Below are 25,497 nucleotides of genomic sequence, written 5' to 3'. Positions count from 1 at the left end.
GTAGTCTCTTTTATTTTGTATGTAGAACCACTCCCCTCTCAACATTTATAATTTTACACAAAGAAGTCCCATTAACCCCTGACTAGCAAGGGCTGATGAGAAGATGAACTTTACTACCATCACTCAGTCCTTTCTGGGGCGAGGCAGAACTTATCAGCTGTTGGCCACAGTTCATGCACTTGGCATGCGATCGCCAGGAGCTGGTAGTCTGCTGCTCATCCTGGTACACTACTTTGTTTTCATTTCTTCAGAGTCAGATGTCTTACAAATGTAACAGTGTAGGTCGGATGCTCCAAAGACATGTGTAGGTCTTTAAAGGTGTGGAATAGTTAGGAATGTTTTCTATCACCTTCACACTATTACCGGTGTTTCTTTGGTTATATTTTCATGGCACTGCTCAGGAAAGTTTTTTCTAGCATATACTTTGTGCCCTTCATTTTTTTTCTATAAAGCAATGTATTAGAATAAACCATTTTTAAACTCACAGTTTACAAAGGGAAAAGCTGAATTTTTAAGTCAAGTGTTTTATATTGAAATAGCTATGTCAAATTTAATTTTTTTTATTTTCTAAAGATTTTATTTCTTTATTGGAGAAGGGGGAAGAGAGAGCACACAAGTGGGAGCCACAAGAGCAGGGAGAGGGAAAAGCAGACTCCCCCCCGCCCCAGCAGGGAGCCCAACCCAGGGCTCGATCCCAGGAGGCCCGGATAATGACCTGAGCCAAAGGCAGCCACTTAACCACCTGAGCCACCCAGGTGCCCCTCAAATTTAATTTTACTCAATATGAAGATGTTCAAATAAAGACATTTAAAATATTTATCTTAGGGTTATTTTACATTCCCATAATGCTGTAAGTAAATTATTTTTCAAACAACTTGCTAGCTCAGCAATACTTTATTTTTACACTAAGTTCCAGCAATCCCAGAAAAGATTTTATAAAAGTTAAATGTAGAATTGAAGAAGATATTTGCAATACCCTGCTTGGGTTTGTTTTCAGGTATTTCAATAGAGAAACAGTGATTTCCAATTTACATTCATTTTAATGAGTTGCATAATTCTTTTGCTTAAGGTCATTTTATGACACCTGTCCCAACCTACTTTTATATGAACATGGCGCTGTGGGGATGTTACCAGAGTGAGGAATACTTATCAGTGAGACAAGGACCAAAAGAAAAATAAATCAAAATCACAAAGAGCATGCAGTCAAATTTGTGCTATGAAACCCAAAATGGCTAAAATTTCCATCCCTTCTCTTTTTTAGCACTTTAAGACATATTTTCTCTGAAATTAATAGACAAAACACTTCATCAGTTACAGAGAAAATGAGAAGTAATTATTTATTGCTCCTAAGATTTTGTCTAAGTCCATTATGTAAATATAGGTAAAAGCTCATGTTAATAAATTCAATAATTATATCTAGATTTGATCTCAGAAATTTGGTCTACCTCTCAGCTAACAATTCATATTAACCGTGGTACAGAAGAAAATACCATAAATTCTAGGTGATCAACACACACATATAATAGGTATGTTCATATTTTTATTAAGCATTTATTAACCATTATTAGCCCATGTTTCTCACCAGTGAAGACCATAAGCTCTCCAGTAAGACTGTGCACAGACCTTGAACTTGAATACTTCTATGCTAAATAAGCTCACAAATTAGTTATTGTGATACAAAATGTTGTGCTTGTGATATTTGGGCATTAGAAGTGGTTCTGCTGTTTCCAGGCTTCTGCAGAGCTGTAGGCTGTTATGGAATATAATCAATGCAGGGTGCTACGAAACAGAGGACAAAGCACTCTTTGGAAAATAAAACATCCTTGGTTCTAGTTTTAAAAGAAATCTCCTGATGACGATATTCATGAAAGGAGCAGACATAAAAGGGCAAAAGGCAATAACAATTTCACAGATGGAAAACAATCAAGAAAGTACTATTAAAGGACATCAGGGATGCTGAAAATATGCTCCCAACTTGTAGTTACTAGCGTCGAAGACAATCGTCATCACCCACAAATCAACCCAGCATCACTGCCAGAGTTGAAACCAGAAGCCGACGCCAATCTCCAGATATGTTTAGGAGGCACCACATTTTCCCTTCTCATTGAAATTCACTTCCTAAATCTTTTCCTATCTGGCAAAATTTATTTTAATCCATATGCCTGAAGGCTCATGTTAATTTACCGTGCAAATATGATCTGATAGATCCTTCATTTTAAATAGATGAAATAATGTTGAATATTTACACATGCCTTTAAATACACATTTTAAAGCCAGCAGGACCTTGATTATTCCATTTAACAGAGGATAGCCTGAAGAAGTAAATAGAAGGGAGGGGCAAATTAACATGAATCCACAGGTTCTATTTTTTTTTTAAGATTTTATTCATTTATTTGACAGAGAGAGAGCAAGCACAAGCAGGGGGAGCAGCAGAGGAAGAGGGAGAAGCAGGCTCCCTACTGAGCAAGGAGCCCAATGCGATGCGGGGCTGGATCCCAGGACCCTGGGATCATGACCTAAGCCAAAGGCAGATGCTTAACCAACTGAGCCACCCAGGCGCCCCGAATCCACAGGTACTATTAAGGCAAGGGCTACAACAGCTAAAAGCAATTCTTTTTTAAAAGTTCAAAATACTACGGGCACCTGGCTGGCTCAGTCAGTGGAGCATGTGACTCCTGATCTCGAGGTTGTGAGTTTGAGCTCCATGTTGGGTGTAGAGATTACTTAAAAACAAAATCTTTAAGAGGAAAAAAAAAGTTCAAAATTCGAGCCCTAAAGGTGATAACTCCTAATTCATTTGTAAGGAAGAAAGCAAACAACCATCATGGAAGACACAGCATTTGGTTCAGTAAGTAGTAACATAATCCCCATCAGAATTACCTTGTATGGAGAAATGGAAGCAGAAAATAGTAAAATTAGTTTGTTATTTATGATTTTCTAGACAACAAGAAGTAGATTCTGGAAATAATTTCAATTTTGAAATATAATAAATAGACAAATGTGGAATTATACTAGGACAAGGGTGAAAATAATGTATACTGTGGTGGTAGAAAGGGAAGAAAAAATATAAAACAAAATGTAATATTATCGGAAAGCAGTGTGAAGACCTGGGGGCACAGATAAAGAATAAAAAGCAGCAGATTGGGGCACCTGGGTGGCTCAGTTGGTTAAGCGACTGCCTTCAGCTCAGGTCATGATCCTGGAGTCCCGGGATCGAGTACCGCATCGGGCTCCCTGCTCGGCGGGGGGTCTGCTTCTCCCTCTGCCCTCTTCCCTCTCGTGCTCTCTGTCTCTCATTCTCTCTCTAATAAATAAATAAAATCTTTAAAAAAAAATAATAAAAATAAAAAGCAGCAGATTGGGGGGACCTGGGTGTAAATCTTGTCTTTCAGTTATCCACTCTGGAATCATGAATGAGTCAATCCCAACCTTTCTGGGGCTCAGGTTCCTCTGGTTCAACCTGATGATCTATCAGATCCTTGTCAGCTCACAAATTCTGGGAATACTGCCATTTCACAAAGGACGACTTAAATAGAAAGCTCATTTTACTTTGTGCTTAGGAATGGGAATACATGTCCTTTTCCCCCCTAAAATTCCTAATTTCTGCCAACTTCTGATGGGAGATATTAAATGGTGGTGATGTGGCACCATTTACAAGAGTCCCAGTAATCAAGCCACAGATGCTCCAAGGTAGGGTGGAGTTCACTGACAGAAAGAACAGCAAAGAAAAACAGAGGTGAAGCCACTGACTGCAGTCTTCGAGTAGAGTCGAAGCTGGCTACAGAAGATTCCTTTCATCCCTGAAAGGGAAAGTACCCCCTGCAAGAGCTCAGAGCATCCTGACTTTGGCTGGGGAGGCTCCTCAGGGAACGAGGGAGAGTGCAGCAGGGGCAGTTCTTCTTCTTGCCTACAGAGCAGGTTTGCTGCTGCTCAGAACCAAGTATAACATGAGTTCTCAAGGTGTCTAAATGGTCCAAGAGCAAAGATAATGAGGGGAAATAATTAAAGAGCTGAAAAGGAGCAGGGGCAAAGTGTGAGGAGCAGCCATCCAGATACGTTCCTTTTGGTCTGACAGTATCAGCTGTCAGGCCGGTCCTGTGTGCCCTACCAGTCCAACTTAGTGCCTGTTTCAGGGCTCCATTTCTTGCTTTTCTAGGAGCTTCCACTTTGCATCCATCTTTGGCTTCTTCCTCCTTAAAGGAGTCCTCCTAACCTTCCTCCAGTGTCTGGATTGCCAGAACTAAGAAGAGTCAATGATGGAAAGCTTGTGTACGGAAATCTGGTTTATTAGGAAACATTTTTACAAGCAAACTACTAGGATATGGAAAAAGTCTGAGTAACAGGAAAATAAGGGGCTGCATTTGGATGTGGGTGATGTATATTCAAAGTGTCAAAGGATACTATAGCATGGTGAGCTAGCCTGGAGACTGAGAGTAAGACAACGGACATCTTATGAAAGGAACCCAAAGAACATTTTAGAAGACTTCTTAGAAGCTTCAGAAATATGAAAGAAGGGGGCCTGGGTGGCTCAGTCGGTTAAGCATCTGCCTTTGGCTCAGGTCACGATCCCAGGGTCCTGGGATTGAACCCCAGTTGGGCTCCCTCTCTCTTGCTCTCTCAAATAAATAAATAAAATCTTAAAAAAAAAAATATGAAAGAAGGTATATGCCCTGCAAAAACTGGGATTGGAAAGATGAACAGTCAGTAGGAACAGAGAGAACAACCAGCTACAACAGGGATAAAGATAAATAACTGCAAGGAAATAAGACATAACAGGCAAATTAAAATTCACATTGCTTAAGAAATTAACATTATCACAAACAATAGGAATAGATGCAAGAATCAAACACATGTTGAAAAAAAGCCTTCCTGGACTGAAAAAAAAAAAGCAAAATTATTTTTTAAATGTCTCTTAAATACATCCTTTTGAAACAAAAGGATGAAGAAATATCCTAAAAAGAGAAAACAAAAAACAAAAAACAAAAACAAAAACCACCACCAACAAAAAACCATTCACCTACTGTGGAAAACTAAAATGGCCACAATTAACCACTCCTCCCATTGTGTTTTGCAATGTATTTTGCAGTTCCTCGCATCAAGATGTTGAGTCCATTTCACCATCACTTGAATCTGGTCTGGTTCTGTGACTTACCTTTGCCATTAAGAATATCAGAAAAAAAAAAAAAAAAAAGAATGTCAGAAATGTCAGAAATAGCTGTGTACCAGTTCCAAGCCTTTCTTGGAAGCCTGCCATTTGAACAAGCCACACTAGCCTGGAGACGGAGAGAGCGCCCAGCTGGCTTAGTCCAGGTCATCAGAGTCCAGTCACCATGCCAAAACCTTAAGTGCTTAAATGTAAGAGATCTCGGGTAAAATCAGCAGAGGCATCTCTCTACCCTACAGTGGGCCACACAGGCATGAGAGAATCCACCAACCAAGACCAGAAGAATACATAGACTACCCCAAAACTAACAAACAAGAAGAAAGGATTATTGTTGTGAGCCACTGAGTTTTTGGAGGGTTTTGTTAACTGATTTACCTAAAGAGGAACAAAAATTGTAACATGTGCACATGCACACACACATACCTACATGCATGCACACGCACATATCTACAAAAATATGAAAAATGTTGAAATATTTAAAATGCCTTTAAAGGAAATAAGCAAAATTCTAATACTCTAACGGATAATTTGGCAAAGATCTCTTTAGACAATTCACAGAAAAAAATACATATGACTCACAAACAACAATCTACTCAACTCCATTGATAAAATAAACAAAGCAAAGAAATGCCATTTTTACTATATTAAATTGACAACAAAATTTAAGGCTCACATAAATGCTGAGGTTGGCATGGGCAGGCAACCACATGAACACATGTTCTCCTGGTGAGAACATAAAATGGCACAAACCATTCTCATCAGTCTCACATCACATCTTGAGACTAAAAATGCTCACACTCATGTTCTATTTCTGTATGTGCAGTTTTTCAAAATAAAATACTTAGAAAACAAACCAAAACTTGGCACCAAAAAAGTCTTCATGCTCACCTATTAACTCTACTTCTTGGACCTGATCTCAATGAAATATTTATAAATATGGGCAACATTTGGTAACACAAGAATTTCAACAATGAGGGAGTGACTAAATAAATTCAGGTATAGCCTGAATTTAAAAATTTTGTAGTCATTACAAAAATCACATGTAAAGAATATTTACCAAAATGGGAAAATAGGGCAATATGAAGAGAAAAACTTGATATCAAATTTCAGGTGTACACAGCAGGACTATAATTCAATAAAATTATATGTGTATATATTTTTATATGCATAAAAATATGCATATTTAAGACTAAAAGGAAATGCAAAATCATGCTGAGTAATCTTTATGCCCTCAGGATTAGTGGTGATATATCACACACACATAGTTTTCAAATTCCCTATAATAAGCATACATTAATTTTATAACTACAACCAATAAATTACTTTTTTAATGACTGGTTACGGTTTTGGGTGAATTTAGAAGATATTCCTGGCCGGGTGCATTTTATAATCTTTTCATCAGTGATTACACACTGGACAGTGTATAAACTTAACAGCTTTGGGTCTTTTACGAAACTGGGAGACTTTATGAATTCAGAATGACATGATTAAATGCTGAGCTGATCAGAAGCAAAAAGGATAAGATGCGAAAGGGATCTCTGCTGGGTCATTTACAGAGGATAAGTTAATTACACAATGTAATAGACAACGAGTGCAGGTGTGTCTGAAATAGATCTAGGAGTTAGTAGACCAGAAATCCAACATGAATGAAAAAGCTGTGTGTAAAATCAAGTGCATTACTGAAACCTAAATTGACAAGTAAAACATGAGATTAATTCCTCCCCACCCTACTGGTCATGTAGAGTCTTTTATGAATATCATCTACAGTTTTTGGATTCACAATTTAAGAAAAAAGATTCAAAGGAAAACATTATAAATAATAGTATTTCTTCAGAAATGAGATCATGTAGCTCCCCCCCTCCAAAAAAAACAATGTTGAAAATATTTAAATCTTGGGATAAACGAAAAGTAATTATTACATAGCTGGCAATGCCCAGGTGGTCTACTGATAAAATGCCCCCCCAAAAAGTATGAGTAAATCATGTGATAATCACATCATCTCCCTCTCTCTCACCACTTCCACCCCCACCCCCAAACAGTCATATTTTATATTGAACATGTTCCCCAGGGCAAAGTGTGGGAAAAGATATCAAAGGCAATAAGAAAGAATGAAGGAATAGAGGGAGAGAGAAATCAGAGAAGAAGAGAAAGGTGGGGGGAGGAAGGAAGGAAGGAAGGGAGGGAGGGAGGGAGGTAGAACGATGTAATACAAGAAAATGTTTAAGAGATAAAGAAACAGATTGAAAGTATACATTGGATACCAGAAATAAATTTGATATATAACAACAAACATGAAGTTAGTAGACTTCAGTGATAAAGAACAATCCTTTGGGCATCCAGCTAGGAGAAAGAGATCAGTTTATCTCGAAGGGAAGACATCGGCTAACCTTGGGCTGCTCCCCAGCAACATTCAATATGGGGACATGGCAGAAGGTGTCCAAAGTCCTCAAAGAAACTGAAGAGACAAATAAAAACCCTTAGCGAAATGACTAGTGGTGATTCCTGGCTGCATTTCAACAAGGAATGAGAGTTAACACCACCATGAGAACTAGCTCTAGAACAGAATGCAAATGGTCTGTACTGTAAGAAGGTAGAAAGAGAGGAGGCAAAGGGCACTGATTGTTTCATCCCTTACAGCCACGGCAAAACCATAACATTTAAATCTGGTAAAGGAAAAGGAAAAGAAATTTAAGTATATTAAAAATATAAAGGTAAATAGAGAATAGCTAAAAAAAAAATAGTATAATCAACTAAAATTAGGTAGTAGAAGGAAGGAGTAGAAAGTAGAAATAAGTGGAATGATACTTATTTCTTCATGAGTCTTGGGGGCATAAATAGATAATGTCTAAAAAAATCATTAACTAAATATATCTATGAAGCTATAGTTATAAAGGTTGTTACTAAAAGAGTTAAGCCATAACAGATAGGAACTTTCCAAATAAGAGGAAAAAACATACAATAAAACCAAGACCATATGATAAAAAGTTAAGAAATAAAAGAATAACATAAAATATGATTACAGAATTAAGACCAAGCACATCTATTTTATAAGTAAACATATTTGCACTATATTAAGAAATCAAGACAAAAAGACCCCCAGACTGGCTCCCAGAGGGGAAAAAAAAACAGATGGTATGCTCTATTTAAGAAGCACCTAAAATAAAGTGACTCAGAAAAGTTGAAAATAAAAGATTGGGCAAAGACATGCCAGGTGAGTACCAACCACACCTTGGAATTCTGATCTAAATTTCAGACACACTGAATTCAAAGCAATTTGCACCCAATAGGAAAAAGCTACCTTAAAATTGTAGAAATTGCAATCCACAACGAACATCTAACAGTTATAAATATGGCATCACTGTTTAACTAGCAAAACCTATATAAAGTACAAAGTATAAGAAATACAGAAGTATTGAAATTTATCTCTTTCTGCAGAAGAATGGTCACATGAATAAAAAATAAGAATAAAATCACGAGGCTGTTCTGACTGATTTATAGATGGAATTGCATATCTTAAAAGAGAGGATGTGACTTCCTTCCAAATCCATGGAATATTTTGATAATTAATTATATCAAAAATAAAGCTTCAATCAGAAATGAAACAAAAAATAACTCCTGCTCACACTGCAATAAAAATTAAAATCTATAGCAAAACCAGAAAATCAAGGGACCCTACCATCTGAAAATTCTTAAGCCTTCAAAATAAACTTTGTGTCAAAAATAAAATTAAAACCAAGAATACGGAATATGCAGAAAATAGCAAAGATGGAATGCTCTAGATCAGAAAATCTGAGATACAGTTGTGATGTGCTCAGAAGAAATTTCACAGATTACACTACTTATATTAATAAATAAGAAACAGTCTTTTTTTTCAAGTCAAGCAATCTAAGGCCAATATATGAGATTGAACTCTCAGCTCACCAAAATAAAGAGGAAAAAAAATTGAGATTATAGAAACAACCATAAATTTTTCATGGAATGTGTGAATCATAAAAGCTACTGGGCTCCAAAATATTATAATAAATGTAAAAACCTAAATGAATGGATGACGTCGTCCATTACCAATTACAACAAATGAAAATGCAGTACATTTTCAAAGAATAACCCCTCCCAAAATGCACCAGACTTAATCAATTTCACACTTGAGAATTCTACAAATCCCTAAAGGAACAGATAATTTCAATGCTATTTACAATGTACATAGAAAATGAAGGGCAGCTTTTGATTTCTTCTAAAACTCCAGCATAACATCCACACCAACATCTGAAAGAGACAACGCACCCACACAAAAAGAAACTACAGGCAAATTTCGCTTACGTTCTCAATGCAAAAATCTCAGAGTAGGGGCGCCTGGGTGGCTCAGTGGTTAAGCGTCTGCCTTCGGCTCAGGTCATGATGCCAGGGTCCTGGGATCAAGCCCCGCATCAGGCTCCCTGCCCTGTGGGAGGCCTGCTTCTCCCTCTCCCCCTCCCCCTGCTTGTGTTCCCTCTCTCGCTGTGTCTCTCTCTGTCAAATGAATAAATAAAAATCTTTAAAAAAAAAAAAAATCTCAGAGTAAATATGCACAAGCTGAATTATGCAGCACAATGGAGCTCATAACAGGTGTGCAAGGAATGTTCAACATTAGAAAATATGTCAATATAATTCTTCACATTAGTAAGTAAAAAGAGAGAAACTTTATGTTCTCCATTAACGCTGGAAAAGAATGGGACAAAAATTTAGTAAAATTTAACATTTACCTATTTTTTTTTAAAGAGGTCTTTCTTTCTTTCTTTCTTTTTTTAAGATTTTATTTATTTATTTGACAGAGAGAGACATAGTGAGAAAGGGAACACAAGCAGGGGGATTGGGAGAGGGAGAAGCAGGCTTCCCGCCTCAGGGAGCACAATGTGGAGCTTGATCCCAGGACCCCGGGACCATGACCTGAGCTGAAGGCAGACACTTAACCACTGAGCCACCCAGGCGCTCCTTACCCATTTTTTATTTTTTAAGACACTTAATAAGATAGAAAAATATGGAGACACCACCAATATCATAATAATGAGTAACATACTATAGTGAGTAATATAATGAGCATTGACAAAGTGCGTATTACAGGCTTAGTGCTGCTGTAAGTGGGTGTGTACCTATTCAAAATTGTTCTTTTTCCTTTTTCTAAAGCAATGGTTAAATAAGGCAATGGCAGTGGGAATGAAGGGGGCAGCGGCCAGAGCCAATGCTGCAGAATTCTTGATTTATTCTGAAAGTTGAAGGAATCATCTAGTTGCCAAACCAACAGAAGAAGAAACATCCAGTCTCCCTCCCAGAATTCTTTCAACGCTCTTGACAAGACACCTTCGAGTCTGTGTATAAAACACCCTGCTTTATCTAATTACTGGTGTGTAACACATCAGATGGCAGACATATACATTCAGCCTGCAAATATTTATTGGGCACCTGGTGGGTGCCAGACACTGTTCGAGGTGTTAAAGATAAACTGGTACAGATCAGCTGTCTTCATCCAGCTCACTTGCTGGTCCTAAATCTAAAAGCAGGAAGTATTTAGCCACATAAACCCTCTTTATTGGTAGTAAACACTCCCCAGATATCAGGCACTGAGTGAAATAAAAACAAAAACATGGCCCTTCTCTGAGGAGCCCACAGTGTCCACAAGGACGAGAAAGCTGTCTGGAAACAACAAACTACCAATCCTTCAGCCGTGTTCTATTGGCAAAATCAAAGAAGGATGTCCTTGTTAAGTCATCAAACAGAAATGTTAGAGAAACACATCCTTTAGAGGCCTAAGAGCTTGGGATACGCTCGTCTACACATCATATTCACTTTAATATTTTGGAAAAAAATGACATTTTAAAAAAAAACAAAAACCATAAACTCTACTTTCCATTCACCTTGAAAATGTGAATTGAAACTCAAGAGCTGAGAAACACATGAGAACAATATATTCTGACCTTGAGCACAAAAAGTAGCATGGCCTCCAAAACATCAATGCTGCAGAAAGTATTTTCCGGTATCCAAGTTCTCCATGTTCACTACCTCATGGCACAAGGACCCCCTCAAGGCATTCAGCAACCAGGATGTTGCCTAATTTTTAGAGGAATTTCTTTTCCATCTTCCTGGAAAATCACTTTAATACAAAAATTTTAAAAGGCAAAACAGAGCCACCCTATGGTTTCCACATGACTTACTGCCAAAAAGTTGTAAGACAGCCTTGTGATCATTTTTAAGAGGAAAAACAGCAGATTCTATCTTAGTCTCACAGTATCAACTCAGACCAAGACGACTAAAAACCTCACTGGAAGGAGTTGGCATCACTATTTCCGAAACCAAAATGATTATCAACAAGTAGTTAAAACTGGGGTGGGGGGATTATTAAATTGTACTCTATTTTACAAAGGCAAGTCATTTCTAAGGTGAGATTGTTAAGAGGCAAAAGCAGCCAAGAATATACAATCAATCCTAACATGGTTTTCTGCATAATCTTGTGTGTACCCATGTTACCATCTCCTCCACTCAAGCTCATTTTCCTTGTTACAATAAGAACATTAAAAGCAATTCTACGCTAGGACCATTGGGACAGATTTCAAAAATCCTCCTCTGAACTCAACAGTGCCTTCAGCCAAGTAGATGGCTCAAAAGGTGACCAGATGACAAAATACACTATGGAGTACAACAGTGCAGCCTGGCTATGCCCTGAGGATTCGGACAGCCTACAAGCCCTGGACGCCGGCGTCTCAGTGGAGTGCGGTATGCTGTGCAATCTGGTGGACCCGGGGAAGTTCCCGTTATTGCTTCCAGGACCCTGACTTCCTCTCCTTTGTTAGCGCCATTCAAAGGGAAAGCACTGTTTACTCTCTATGCAGGTTACCTACGAATGCATACAGGCAACTAACATCAGACCTTAAAAGGGGGGAAACAGGGGCACCTGGGTGGCTCAGTCAGTTAAGCGTCCGGCTCTTGGTTGTGACTCAGTTCATGATCTCACTGTTGCAAGATCGAGCCCCAAGTCGGGCTCTGAGCTGGGCATGGAGCCTGTTTGAGATTCTCTCTCTCCTCCCCCTCTGCCCTCCTTCCCCTCACCCCCGCCCAGCTCACACAGTCTCTCTAAAAAAAAAAATATGTGGGGGGACATCCTATGCCTCTCTCTCTTCCTTTCCCCTTTCTGTGTTCCTCAGGTTCCTTATCTGTCCTTGGACCTTCATAGTATTCGAAGCTCCTCTTGCTTATCCCTTTGTTCTGTCCCTGTCTGACTCCTATCTTAGCAGAGTAACAGGACACCGTGGAGGTGGAGGGAGGCACGCAGGGAGGTAGGAGTTGGGTGGGAGAGGACAGCTGATGGGGACACATGCTTTGACCTGCCCTCTCTGCTTCTATTTCCCAATTATTCCCTGTCCCTCCCACAACCCTAGATCTGACCCACTGGGCCAAGGCAATGCAGCTATACCATCTTGTCATCTTCCAGGAGCGGGCTCACGGCACCAATGAATGTTGACAATCCCCTTTGGTTGATCTCTCAAGCAGCAAATCTACAAGAACGTACCCCCGGAAGAGAACTGTCCTACCCAAGAGCTGGGCCCTGGTTAGTATTCCAAGGAACACAGGCATTTTTCCTCAACTATGATTTAATCTTTTTACTAAACCAGAGAGACTAATTACACAATAGAGCAAGGTCAAAGAGAGAGAGGCGGGCGTTTGGGAGAATTTTGTTCAGATCTAGGGGAATGAGAACAAGGAGTGGGAAGTGCAGTCAGAATCCTCAGGCCTTGGTTTGGGTAAGCACCCACTTCACCAAAAAAGCCTAAACATCCTGATAACAAAATCTCTTCAAAATACTGGTAGGCTTCGGGAGGTAATTTTATTTAAATGGACTGCAGTAGATTCACCTGTGCATGACTCCCTCAGGCTCAGCAGGGAAGGCTGTTCCCTCCCTTTTGCCTGAACCAATGGACTTGAATTGAAACAAAGTGGAATTCCTAGTTCTTTATCCCTGAACAAGTGAGACCTCCTTAAGTCTCAGTAGACCCATCTGCAAAATGGGACTGATGATAAAATTAACACCTCAGATTCTTCATAAGAGATTAATGAGCCAATGCATGTAAAAGCACTTAATACATGAAAAACAAGCAGCAGATGTTTATTATTATTTCTCAGAGAAACTCAGAATGAACACCATAAAATGAGTTTAGTAAATACAAAAGACGAGAACGTGTTCTTGAATATTCTCTAAACATTCATTAAAGCGACTGTGCTCTTTAAAATGGAATTTATCAAATTTCTCCTTAATGTCCAGATCATACATTCTCTCCCAGTGTCCCATCCGCCTCCACATACAATCACCAGCAGGTCCTCACTGCCCTCCCTGTAACAGAATGCTTCTCGACAGCATCACCCCACACACTCCCTATCTCCTCCTTCGTTCTCTACCATTAACTGTGAAACATGTGCTCACTTACCTTCTCTCCTCTTTATCCTATAATCCTACCTCTTGTTTTTCTATCAGCCTGTTTGATTGATTTGGGGGGTTTAGCTTTTAGTTAAAGCATGCATTTTGAGCCCTAATCAAAGCAACATATTGCAATCTGTTTTTCGAGCACACAGAGGAATGCTCAGAGAGTCACATGGCTCCACATCCAGTGAAATTATATCCTAGTTTAATAGCAGAGTGAGGCATTCGCGGTGCCAGAGTAAGTATATCACTTAGCAGTGCCAAACACTGTGATTAAGAGATGCTTTTCCGTTCGTTATTTGAATTTTTAGGCTATTAGGCAAACATTTACATTAAGTGGGAACATAGGGATAGCTGACTAACTTTTTCAGTCTTAATCTAGATTTTAAATGCCATGTGTACACAGCAGAAAACCTGCAAAATTAAGAGTGACAGCTGCCAGAAATGAGGAAAAAAAAGATGGCACATAGAGCTTATGAGACAATCACTAGATAAAACCTTCCCGCTAGAGTTAAGTGTTAGAATTGAGATGTGCTTAAATGTTGCAGGTTAACAGAAGACAGAGGAATATGTTCAATTTAAAAAGTTCAAGATCTTCCACCCTTTGAGTATGGGCTGTACCTACTGACTGGTTTTCCAAGAGTCTATTATGGAGGGGGAGAGAGGAAAGGGTAACTTTACAGTGGAGAAACCTGACAAACATGACCTTAAGCCAAGCAGTCAAGGTCACCATCAACAGTGATAAGCCGTGTTGACAGCATGTACCCCTCGATAGGGTGTGATGACAGTGGCATGTCACCTAGACGGTCTTCCCCCCAAAGCCCCACAATCTCCGTCTACCCAAGAGAAGAACAGCACACAAACCCAAATGGAGGGACATACTAGAAGACACCTGACCAATAATCCACAATCTGTCAAGGTCATCAGCAACAGTGGAAGTCTGGAAACTGTCACAGCCAAGAGGACCCTAAGGAGACACAAACAACTAAACCTAACATGGTACCCTGGAGAGGATCCTGGAACAGAAAAAGAATATTAAGGGAAAACTAGTGGAATTTTAGTAAAATGTGAAGCTTAGTCAATAATAACACGTTAACATTTCTTTCTTCATTGTGACAGGCGTACCGTAGTAATACAAAATGTTAACGAGGAAAGCTGGATGTGGGGGTGTACAAGAACTCTCTGTACTATCTCTGCAACTCTTCCATAGACGTAAGATCACTAACAACTGAAAAAACTAAACTAATTGCTTTCTTTTTTTTAAGGTTTTATTTTTAAGCAACCTCTACACCCAACGTGGGGCTCAAACTTACAACCCCAAGATTGAGAGTCACATGCTCTACTGATTGAGCCAGCCAGGTGTCCCAAACACTAAACTAACTGCCTTCATCTCAAGCATTTTGTAGGGCTGGAATAAATAACAGGTAAGTTACATCCTATTGTTTGGTTTCTATATCCTCAAATTCCAGATTGGGCCTCACTTTCACCTTCTTCTTGTCCTCCATCTCTATCTAGCCAGCTGTCCCTCACAGGACCGTAAGCTCAGTCTCTTTCCTAATCCCTACCTTGACCTCCTCTTTCTGTTCTCTGGGAAGAGCTGACCCATTCATTGACGTTAATGTATCAAGACTCTGAAGTAATCTACAGTGCTACCTGGAATAATGTTTAAAGACAAAGAAGTGAATTTAAGGGGGAAAGGCCCATAAACTGGGGGGGGCAAAGCAAGATTTTTTGGATTTTTCATCATGCCCAGGGAATGTGAGAGAACTCTCTTCACCAAGACATCTGGATAGAATTTATAAACTAAATCTCAGTATCCTTGCCAGACTTTAAATGAAATTGACAACTAAAAGGCTTTTGCTTTGTAGGTATCCACTTTCAGTCCAGCAGTAAGTTCTCGTTGTAGACTGAATTGTGTCCCCCACAAAATTCATCATTCAAGCCCTAATCGCCAATGAGGCCATACTTGGAAATAAGATCTTTAGGAGGTATTAAGGTTAAAGGTCATAAAGATAGGGCCCTAATCTGATAGAAATATGACCTTATAAGAAGATAGCCCTCCATGGAGAACACAGGAAGAAGGTGGCCTTCTTCAAGCCAGGAAGAGAGCCACACCAGGAACAGAATCAGCCAGCACCTTGATCTTGCACTTCGCGGCCTCCAGAACTGTAAGAAATACATTTCTGTTGGTGAAGCCCCCCAGTCTGTGTGTTTGGTTACAGCAGCCCAAGCTGACTAACAGAGTTCTTTATGAAAGAAAAGGGGGTTTTAGAATACAGGACCAAACATAATTATGTTACCTAAAATGATACACGTGTTGAAAACATCAGTTTGTCAATATTGATAGAAGTATATTTGGGGAAAAATATAAGCCTTGTCCATTTTTTCCCCTTCTAGAACATGCCATTAACCAAATAAATGCAGAAAGATGTTTTTCTTCTTCATGAATATCACTGGTGCTACTTTTCACAGAATCACTCTCTCTAAATTTCAATATTCATGCAGTACATGACCCTCAGATGGGTGTCCTAGTAATGAATGTCCTTCCATTTCTAGATAAGATTTATCCACATTTGCCCACGAGAAAGAATTATATACGATTTTACCCTTTTTTTTTTTTTTAGGCCTTGGATTTTTAAGAGGGTTCTGTGTGGAAGCTTTTCAAGTTTCTTCTATCTAAATTCAATGAGCATTCTCCCAAATTTCATAAACGTGGCTATCTTTCAAGAGCAGCAGAAAATTGCTTGAGTTTGTCAATAATCAAAAGAATTGGAACAAAAGGTCAACCTCCTCAATCATGAGCAGGTGATGATGTTAATCTCACTGTTTAAATGTCAAGACTCAGTTTGTTTCTATCTTGTCAAAATAAAGGGCCAGGCAGTTTTCCTGTGACCTCTCACAGAGGCTTTCTTTATATTTACCACCAAGTCATTCCAACTCAGGGAAGTTGATGCCTGCTACACACCAGTTAAGATCACAAATAAAAAAACAAGGTACAGTTAAGCAAAACCTTTAATTTGCTAACAGCATTCTATTTTTTTCTCTTTAGCTCTGATGGTTGAAATAGTTTCACAACGAGTATTCACGCCGAGAGAGAAAGACGTCAACTCAGAGCTGGAGAACCCTCTCTGGTTCTCTGGTTTGCCACGACTTGGAGAAGAGAGAAAAGGCCCCTGGATCCCAGGAGCCAGGACTCTGGGGCTCAGTCCACCAGCTTTATGACCCTGGGGGTTTGGAAGATGTGATGGCTAAGGTACCTACCGCTCTAACAACTAAAAACCTCAAACTAATCCCAAGTCCTGATTTGAAAGACTGTGAGAAGCAGGAGAAACTCTTCAGGGTGGGCTGTTTCCAAGTTTTGAAGTTTGTGGCACAAGAGCTAAACTGGAGGATAATCAATATCCTCCATGTAGGCTTTCTGCTGGAATAGTTTAAAAGCAGTCCAGCTCGTGCGGAAATATAGGCTTAGCACTCACACGTTGTAAGCAATACAGCTCCTGCCTTCCATTATATAGTCCTCTGGAGGAGACTAGGTAACTGGAAATTCTAGTTTAGCTATTCCTAAATAACACCGAGAGACAGACAGACAGACACAGAAACAGAGACAGAGAGAAGATGCTGTGTTGAAGTATAGCGGAGTGCCAATCCTGGAAGTATCTCAAAGGTCCTTCCATCAATATTCTCAAAGGAAGGAAAACGGTTCAAAGACCTCTCTTTCATTTGATACTGTGGTAGATGCTGTGTTTGAGGGCACTGTGTTTAAAGTGGGTCAATTGCACAAAAGAACAGGCCTTCACTGGGCAGTCTAGAGGGCCTTTCAAGAACACCTTGAATTGGTACTTAGTTTTTCTCTGCTTTCTACCCATCTGCTAAGTGCATTACATACCTATGCTCATTTAATCCTCCAAAACCCTATGACCCAGTTACTACTATTATTTTCAATCCCTCTTGACAATCGAGAAAACTGAAACACCAAGAGGTTAAAAAGCAGGCCCAAAGTTACAAAGCCAATAAATGCAGAGACTCGAAACCTGACCCATGGGCTTATTAAACCATGCTCTTGCCTATAACGCTTCTTGGAGAAATAGCAGACCCTGGTTCTAGACACAGCTCAGCCACTAATTGTCTTGGGGAGCTTGGCTCCCTTATCTCTTCTTACCGTAAAGAGGGCTGGTCTGGAAGATCTTTAACGTGTATGTCGGGTGACCATGAATCAGCCCCCCCCCGCCCCGTTAACTCAGAGGACCCATCCTAGACAGTGGAGTCTACTGGATCTATTTTTGCTAACTAAATATTGTGTGGCACACACAGCAATTCCAAACACTCTGCACGTGGGTTTGCTGTGATTTGGGTTTGTTGTCTATGTCTTGAATATGATATGCATTCAATGAGCACATGTGAATGGATGGAATAAGCTACAGAACCCGAGGAGGAACAGCTGGTTTGTGGTTTACAAGACTGCATATTCCAGGAAACATCTATGTCCCCTGCAAGACCACGATGTGCACCCTTGGCCATGAGCAAATGTCTATAAAGGGAGTTTTTCCTCATCTTCTGCCCCTGTTTTATATTGCACACTTCAGGAAATATTAAGGAAAAACTGGGCGAAGATGCAATCAACAGCAGATCTAATAAATAATCAGAGTACCATACTTGTATCAGAGAAAACCAACTTGTATCATTAAATAAACACACACACATATACATATATACTGAGTAAAAATACAAACTCATCATAAATGTAACACTATTTTATAATCCCAGGTTTAGATGATTTCCACACACCTGACAAAAGAATGGCTACCCAGAAATCGACCAAATTCAGTGGCTACATGGGATTTTCCTCTCCTCTTTCCTTCTTTCCTCACTGGTCTACACACACTCACTAACATTTGGCCACCTTTCCCTACCCGTGGCACCAACTTCCAACTATAATCAGTATTGACCCTCATCCAAAACCATGTGCACAATGGCGAGTTTGGGGAAGAGGGAATAAGCGTCCTATCCTTCCATGACCTGTTCCCCACACCCCCTACTGAGTCTTCCCCAGTCGTGTCACTGAGGCACCTTGCTAGCAGGCCCCTCCCATCTCCTCACCCAGTGTCCTCCTTACCCCAGCCCGGCGCTGGTCCATGCCTCACCCCAGCCCTGACTGGCCTCAACTTCCAGGGCTTTCTTTTGAAACATAAGTGGAGTTTTTCCAGAAAGTCCCTTGAGCTTCTTGTTTTAAAGATCTAGGGTCCAAGTGAAATGAAGAGAAAAGGCCAAGGAAAACTGAGATGAGGAAAGAGCCCTTTCACCTCATGGATGCTTCCTAGTGAGGATGTGGAAGCGACCTCTCATACTCCTGGTGGGAGTATCAATTGTACAAGCACTTGGAAAACTTTTCGGTAGTCTCTACTAAAGCCATCTATACATATGCCCCATGACCCAGTGCCTCCTATTGCATATGGCCCCAGTTCTTCACCCTGCCCTGTATCCATACCAGTCACAAAGCTGGAGAGAGTGGAGATGAAGAGGAATATGTCTCCCACCTCCCCAGACCCAGAAAACAATTCACCTAAGCAACTTGATACATGGGGTTAAGCATACAGGCTAAATGGCCTCCGTGGGCAAGCCAGAGAAGCTCCCACGGACTCTGTGAATAGAAAAGTAGTGCTATTTCCAAACAGGTTCAACACACTACCTGTCAGTGAGCTGGACACGGCCTTTTGTATCAGTGTAATGGTCAAGTCTGAGGTAAGCATTCATGCTTGCTTCCAGTATTATTTACTCTCCACAGAGCTAACTCATCCTGAGTTTCAACTCACGCTCACCTCTTCTAGAAACTTCCCTCATGCAGCCCCTCGCTATCTACCCCTGTTCACCACACTCAAGGCTTAGGCAGGGACCCATTTTCAGCACTCCCACATCTGCCTTTAGAGATGTGTTTTCCACACGGGACTGTAATTTATGTGCTTTTATTCTCCAGTGGGCTATAAGCTCCTCCAGGCTGGGAGCTATAACTTACACGTGATTCCTAGTGTCAGCCTCATTGCTTCACACAAACGTTGTAGGAAGAATGCTGTTACCCTATAAAGCTGCTCCTGCTTCTCCAGCCAATCAAACTCTGACTCTGGTAAATGAATCAACTCAAGTGCTTCCCACTGTGTGAGACCCTCTTTGATCTCTCTTGCCAAGCTGATCTTTCCCTTCTCTGAAACCCTGGGACCTTGAGTTACTGTAAATATCTTCCACTACTCTACAACAGCCTCTTTTTGGCAAGTATCTTCCCAGCTGGATTTTAATTACCGATATCCATATTTTAGCATTTTTTTCTAGCTCTCTCTATACATTCACAGCTATGTTTAGATATATAGATATAAGTCTACCTATCTATTGAACCACTAAGTAGAACACACACAGGTTCTATAACCTGCTCTTTGTCCTCAACAATAGGTTGAGGAAATTTTTCCAAGTCAATACATTTCATTGGCTTCATAGTACTCCATTGCATAACAATTCACCAGCCCTTATGGATGATCATTTAGGTCTTTTTCAATATTTCTCCGTCACAAACAAGACTGAAACCAATATCCTCATACACACATCATTTCAGACTTGTATAATTATATCCTTAGAGTAAACCTCTTGAGGTATGATTGCCAAGACAAAGAGCTGAACATATTTTATTTTATATTCAGATAAACATTTCTAGACCACTCTCCAAAAACACAGTATCAGTTTATAGGCCCCAAATCCTTTTCCCAGAACCACTCCCCCACCATACCCCACTCTTTGAGACTGATTCATTCTTTTGTCTCCTAAAAGTACAAAAACCTGGCAGCCTACAGTCTTGCATCTTTGCCTTAAGAGCCTTGTGTGTGTGTGTGTGTGTGTGTGTGCGTGTGTGAAAGAGAGAGGGAGAAAGAGATGGAAGCTATTGAAAGCCAATGTCAATTAGAATTCTTCCTCCCATGTCTCCAGTCATTGCCACAAGTAAACATTTCATATCTCACTCTTAACATTGCCAATAAAACATGAAAAGACACCTAATCTCCCCACTAACCAAAGGAATGCAAATAAAATAATAGTGACTTTCTTGGGGTTTTTTGTTGTTTTCATTTTCGGATGAAGGCAAAGAGTGGTATTCTTTGTTGATGTTGCCCATGAGGAAAAAGCACCAATGCCTATCCATTTTTTGGTTCTCTTTCCTAACTGCATTAGTTAGCACTTCCAGAATAACCTCAGATAAGACGGTGCCAGCTGTGTATCTTAGTCATTAAGCATGAAGAGGTTTTTAGTTGAGCTTTATATTTTTATTTCTATTTTGCTCACAGCTCTATTATAAACAAATGATTCTTACCAAATGCATTTTGAATTTATTAAGATAAAGACATAGTAATTAATGTTCTTATGATGGGTGTGATGCGAGTCAGACAGTTTCTACTTGCCTACCCATCTGTCTAACAGATAAATTTTTCAGTTTTTGTCCAAACTTGAGATTTGTTCCAAGTTTCCGGACCAGCATGGAAAAACATAGTTAAAACACACATTCTGAGTATATATATGGCCTAAGAATACTAACAGTGTTATCAAGAGCCATGTCACAAACAATATCAAGCCCCGTTTATTAATTCATCTTAAAGAAACTAAGCCAAATTCTGGCAGGATCCAGTCGAATACCAAGAAATCCCAATTGAGGCGAGATAGGTATTAAGACCAAAAGATAAGACAGCCTACAAACAGCTCTCACAGCAAAATCAGGGATCCATTTCTTACCCTCAGTCAGAGACACAAATGGAGCCCAAGAAGTTTCATCACTCCCTCCCAAAATTGATGGAATAAAGTGCCCCCTGATGAAGCCAATGGCAGGAACTGGCATTGTTTCTAAATTCTGCTTCCTCTATTTGGCTAAGAATGAGTTTATTAAAATATTAAGATGTGCTGGTAAGTGGTATCATGCCCTCTCCTGCCGCTTGCAGCTGCTTGTGCTATCTTTAAACTAAATACATCTCTCAGCTTATTACGATGATCAAGTAGCAACCATGTCATTTGGACCCCACAGAGCGTAAGTTACATTAACGTAATATGGTAATTTAGACTGTATAAAATAAATATTATGACACTAAATGCACACATTTTACAAGCAGTCAGTCATTCACTTAATTTCCTTTCTTGATGGACTGTCCAATGTTATACACATGGCTGGGCACTGTGGAGGATGGAACACGTACTTGGGTACCGGTCCTGCCCTTGAGCGCCAAGATAAAAATGTGTGCACCATCACGGACGCACAAAAAAGATAAAGTGCTGTGGCAGTTGCAAGGCAGAGAAGATTACACACGTGCTGGGGTGTTGGAAGATGACTTGGTAGCCAAGTGGCTTTTAGATTAGACTTGGAAAGCAAAAGGGAACTTCTCCACTTAGGAAATAGAGAAGGGGCTTTTCTAGGTGAGAAACAGTGTCTTCAGCTCAGGAACTAAGATGCGACTCGTGGTTTGTGCTGGAGAAACAAGGGTAACTCTTTGGCAGGATCACAGGTTATCAGAAGCATGGAAGTGGGCATACGTTTGGTAGCTGAGATGCGGCTAGCTCGAATAAGACTTCACCACCATGTTGGGAACATGAACATCACTCTACATGCAACCAGGCGCTGCCGGAGAGGCGCCTAAGAAGTTGTGTTTTAGGATGCAGAAAAGGTGAAAGTCTAAGCATTTTAGCAAAGATTGCACACAAAATGAAGTGTGGTATTCTTTACACTTCAAGACACTTGTATTCAATAAATTGAGTATTAACTGATGGATGTACCACTGATAGAACTGGTTATGGCAGACTGTTAGCTGTTGCTCAGTACCTATTCATTCCTTTCTTGTTAAAAAAAAAAAAAAATTCCCAAAATTCAGTTGGTCACAGGCTGACCAGAATGAACACCACACATTCCCTAGCTTGCCTTGAAGCTAAATATGATCATTGTTAGTCATGTGGCCCATATATCCCATGGCTCATGGGATGTAGTCTGATGTGCTGTGCACACCCTCTGGGAAATGGCCTCTAGATATTTGTAGACATTTCTAGAGGGATGTGCTTTCCTCTCTTTTTCCTTCTTCCCGTATGGCATATGGATGTGATGTCTGGAGGTGAAGCAGCTATTCTGGGCAATAAGATGAACTTGGGAATGGAGGTCACATATATCAGGACAATAACAGAGAAAGAGCTTGGACTCTGGTACATGGAGCACCTTCACAGCCCAGGAGCATCTTATCTGACACTTCTATGAAAAAAAAAAGTCCTCTCTCTTCTGAGGTTCAGACAGTTTAGATATCCACCACTGGCTTCTAAAGCAGATCTTATCTGACATGGTTAGGAAGTAACACAAGGAACTTTCTGTAGCTCCATGTCCATCAAATCTGTTAGTTTCACCTTAGGTAGGAGCTCAAAGAATTCTGTAAGGGGTGGAGCATGCCCTATTGGGCAATCCAATCAAACCTGAGAAACTACATCCAACAGCTGGAGAAAACACATTCTTTTCCAGCACACATGAAACAAATGTGAAAATTAACCACATACTTGGCCAAAATTCAGTATCACCAAATACTGAAAGAATGAATTTATAACATCTATGTTTTCTAGTCACAAGGCAATTAAGCTGGAAATCAGAAACACAAGGATAATCCTAATATGGAGTTTAAATATTAATGGCATGATGATTTGTTAATTCCTATCTCCCAATTAGATTGTAAGATATGTAACAGAAATTGACAGATCAAGCTGGTCAAAAAAAGGGGAAAAATTTTTAATGATGTAAATATAAATTTTTAAAATTAATAAGCTTGATCTCAATAAAAACAAAGAATATGAACATGTAATTCACAAGCACAGAGAAATACCAATGGGCAATAAACAATAAACTTACTCGCTAGTAATCAGGGAAATGCACATCAAAATAACAAGATACCACTTTTATGCAACATTAATAATTGATTTATTAATAATTAATAATTGGTAATTTCCCATGTTGGTCAGAATAGGGGAAATGGCCACTGTCCTACAATGCTGATGGACAGTCATATTCATATAGTGCTGACAGTGGGCAATTTGGAAGTATTTGTCAAAAATTTAATGGTACACATTCCATAACCCAACATTTCCACATCTGACTCTACTCTACAGTCATACACTCAATGTGTGTGCAGAGTTCACTGCAGCGTTTTTACTACGGTCAAAATTTATAAACTACCTAAATGTCCCTCAACAGGAAAACTGTTAAATAATTTGTCAGATTCATTGTGAAGAATATATACATTGGTTAAAAAATAATAAAGGGTCATATGTACTAATACACTGTCAAGTGAAAGAAATTACAGAACAAGGCAGGTAGTAGGGAAAGAGAAACACTATAAATACACAGAATGTGAATATATATGTAAATGCATTCTTCAGACAGTCTTAGAAGGTAACACACAGTCTTAACAGGGGATCACCAGGATTGTGGTAATGGATTGGGGGTGGGGCCCAGGAGGTAAATAAAAGGAGGGATTATCCGTTTTTATTCTACTGGTTTCTTTCCTATCTGAATTATTTAAATTTTAACATACATTTTAACAATATCACATTTTCCTGAATTATTTGTGTAGTTTAAAACAGTTTAGTAAATCATTAGACTTACCCCAAATCCCATAGTGATGTGTGGTGGCTCGTGAACTAGTATTCAGCCTCCCTCACTGATCATTGATTGGGAAGCATTCTTTCTCTTTTCCCAAACTGATTTAAATATAATCCTGAAAGGGTTTCTCTAATATCTTCCATGCTTTTTTCAAGGCTAGCTAGTATCTTTAAAATCGTCATTCTGAACTCTAGTTCTGACAATCCTGTAAATCTTGGCACAACTTAAATTGAAGCATCTCAGAGTAAGATACATTTTTCTAGACTGCTCATTCTCACAGCAGTTTGGGAAGGACATGGGCCAATGCCTCTTAAGCACTTTGGGAAAAGTGCCTGGTGCATCAGTGCTCGAAAAATGGCGGCTCCTATTATCAGGAAGTATCTCTAGAAATAGTCATTGTGGCGCAACACAAACTTTGTAACACGTGTGCTTGTTTCCCAGGCTCCTCCAAGGTTCAGCCGTGGTCAGCCTGAGAAAGTGTGTCCACGGGGAGGTGACCAAACATACTCTTAACCTCCTACTCCAGATCACTCTCAACCATCCTTAAGAAATACTTTCGGTCCTGGAAATGACATGTTGAGATTCGCTTAAAGTAAACACGTGTCTAATCTACATCACTTTCCATAGCTGTTTGCTATGCAATCAAGTCAGCTTTAATCCTTAAATGTCTGGAGGTCAATAAAGCAATATATTCATTGTACTGAGTTCTGAATGGGTTTACTATACAAAAGTTAAAAGAGGATAACTGTATCATTTCATTATGGTATAGTCACTTTGCTGGCACGGTTTGGTTCTGATCAGACATCTAGAAGAAAGTCCATTATCAGACTCCAATAGCATATGAGAAGTGAGCTCTCTCACGTCTGAAGTGCTAGACAAACTCAGACTCACACTTGGTGGGAGCTCTGTGTTACTTTTTATAACATACAACTGCACCCACGTAGAGTTAGCACCTTATCTGCAGTAAGGACCTTGTCTTCAAGTGACAAACTAAAACTGCCTTCAACTGTGGCCAATATTCTCTTAGTCCTTTCATGGGAATAGTAATCTTCTATGAGCATGGAGCTGCTAGGACATGGTTTTAATGCAGAACATGCAGTGCGGAGACATTATCAATGTAAGTATTTCTCTCCTTACTCTCAATGAAACTTTATGCTATTTTATTGAAAAATGTCCCAATTGTGTACCAACCCTTTGCTGCAATATTGCCACAAAAATTAATATGCTCAGTATTTGCTCAAGGTT

General features: G+C 39.7%; 1 protein-coding gene across 1 annotated transcript in view; it reads right to left on the bottom strand.

The window, feature by feature from the left end:
• The window catches only part of MARCHF11 (membrane associated ring-CH-type finger 11), a 98,971-nt gene that overhangs the window by 55,882 nt on the left and 17,592 nt on the right, over window positions 1-25,497 (bottom strand). The window lies entirely within an intron of this gene.

This window comes from Neomonachus schauinslandi, chromosome 7 (assembly GCF_002201575.2).
Source record: "Neomonachus schauinslandi chromosome 7, ASM220157v2, whole genome shotgun sequence".
Lineage (NCBI taxonomy): Eukaryota > Metazoa > Chordata > Mammalia > Carnivora > Phocidae > Neomonachus > Neomonachus schauinslandi.
The sequence above is the reverse complement of the archived record's forward strand: the minus strand, read 5'-3'. Positions and strand labels throughout refer to the sequence as shown.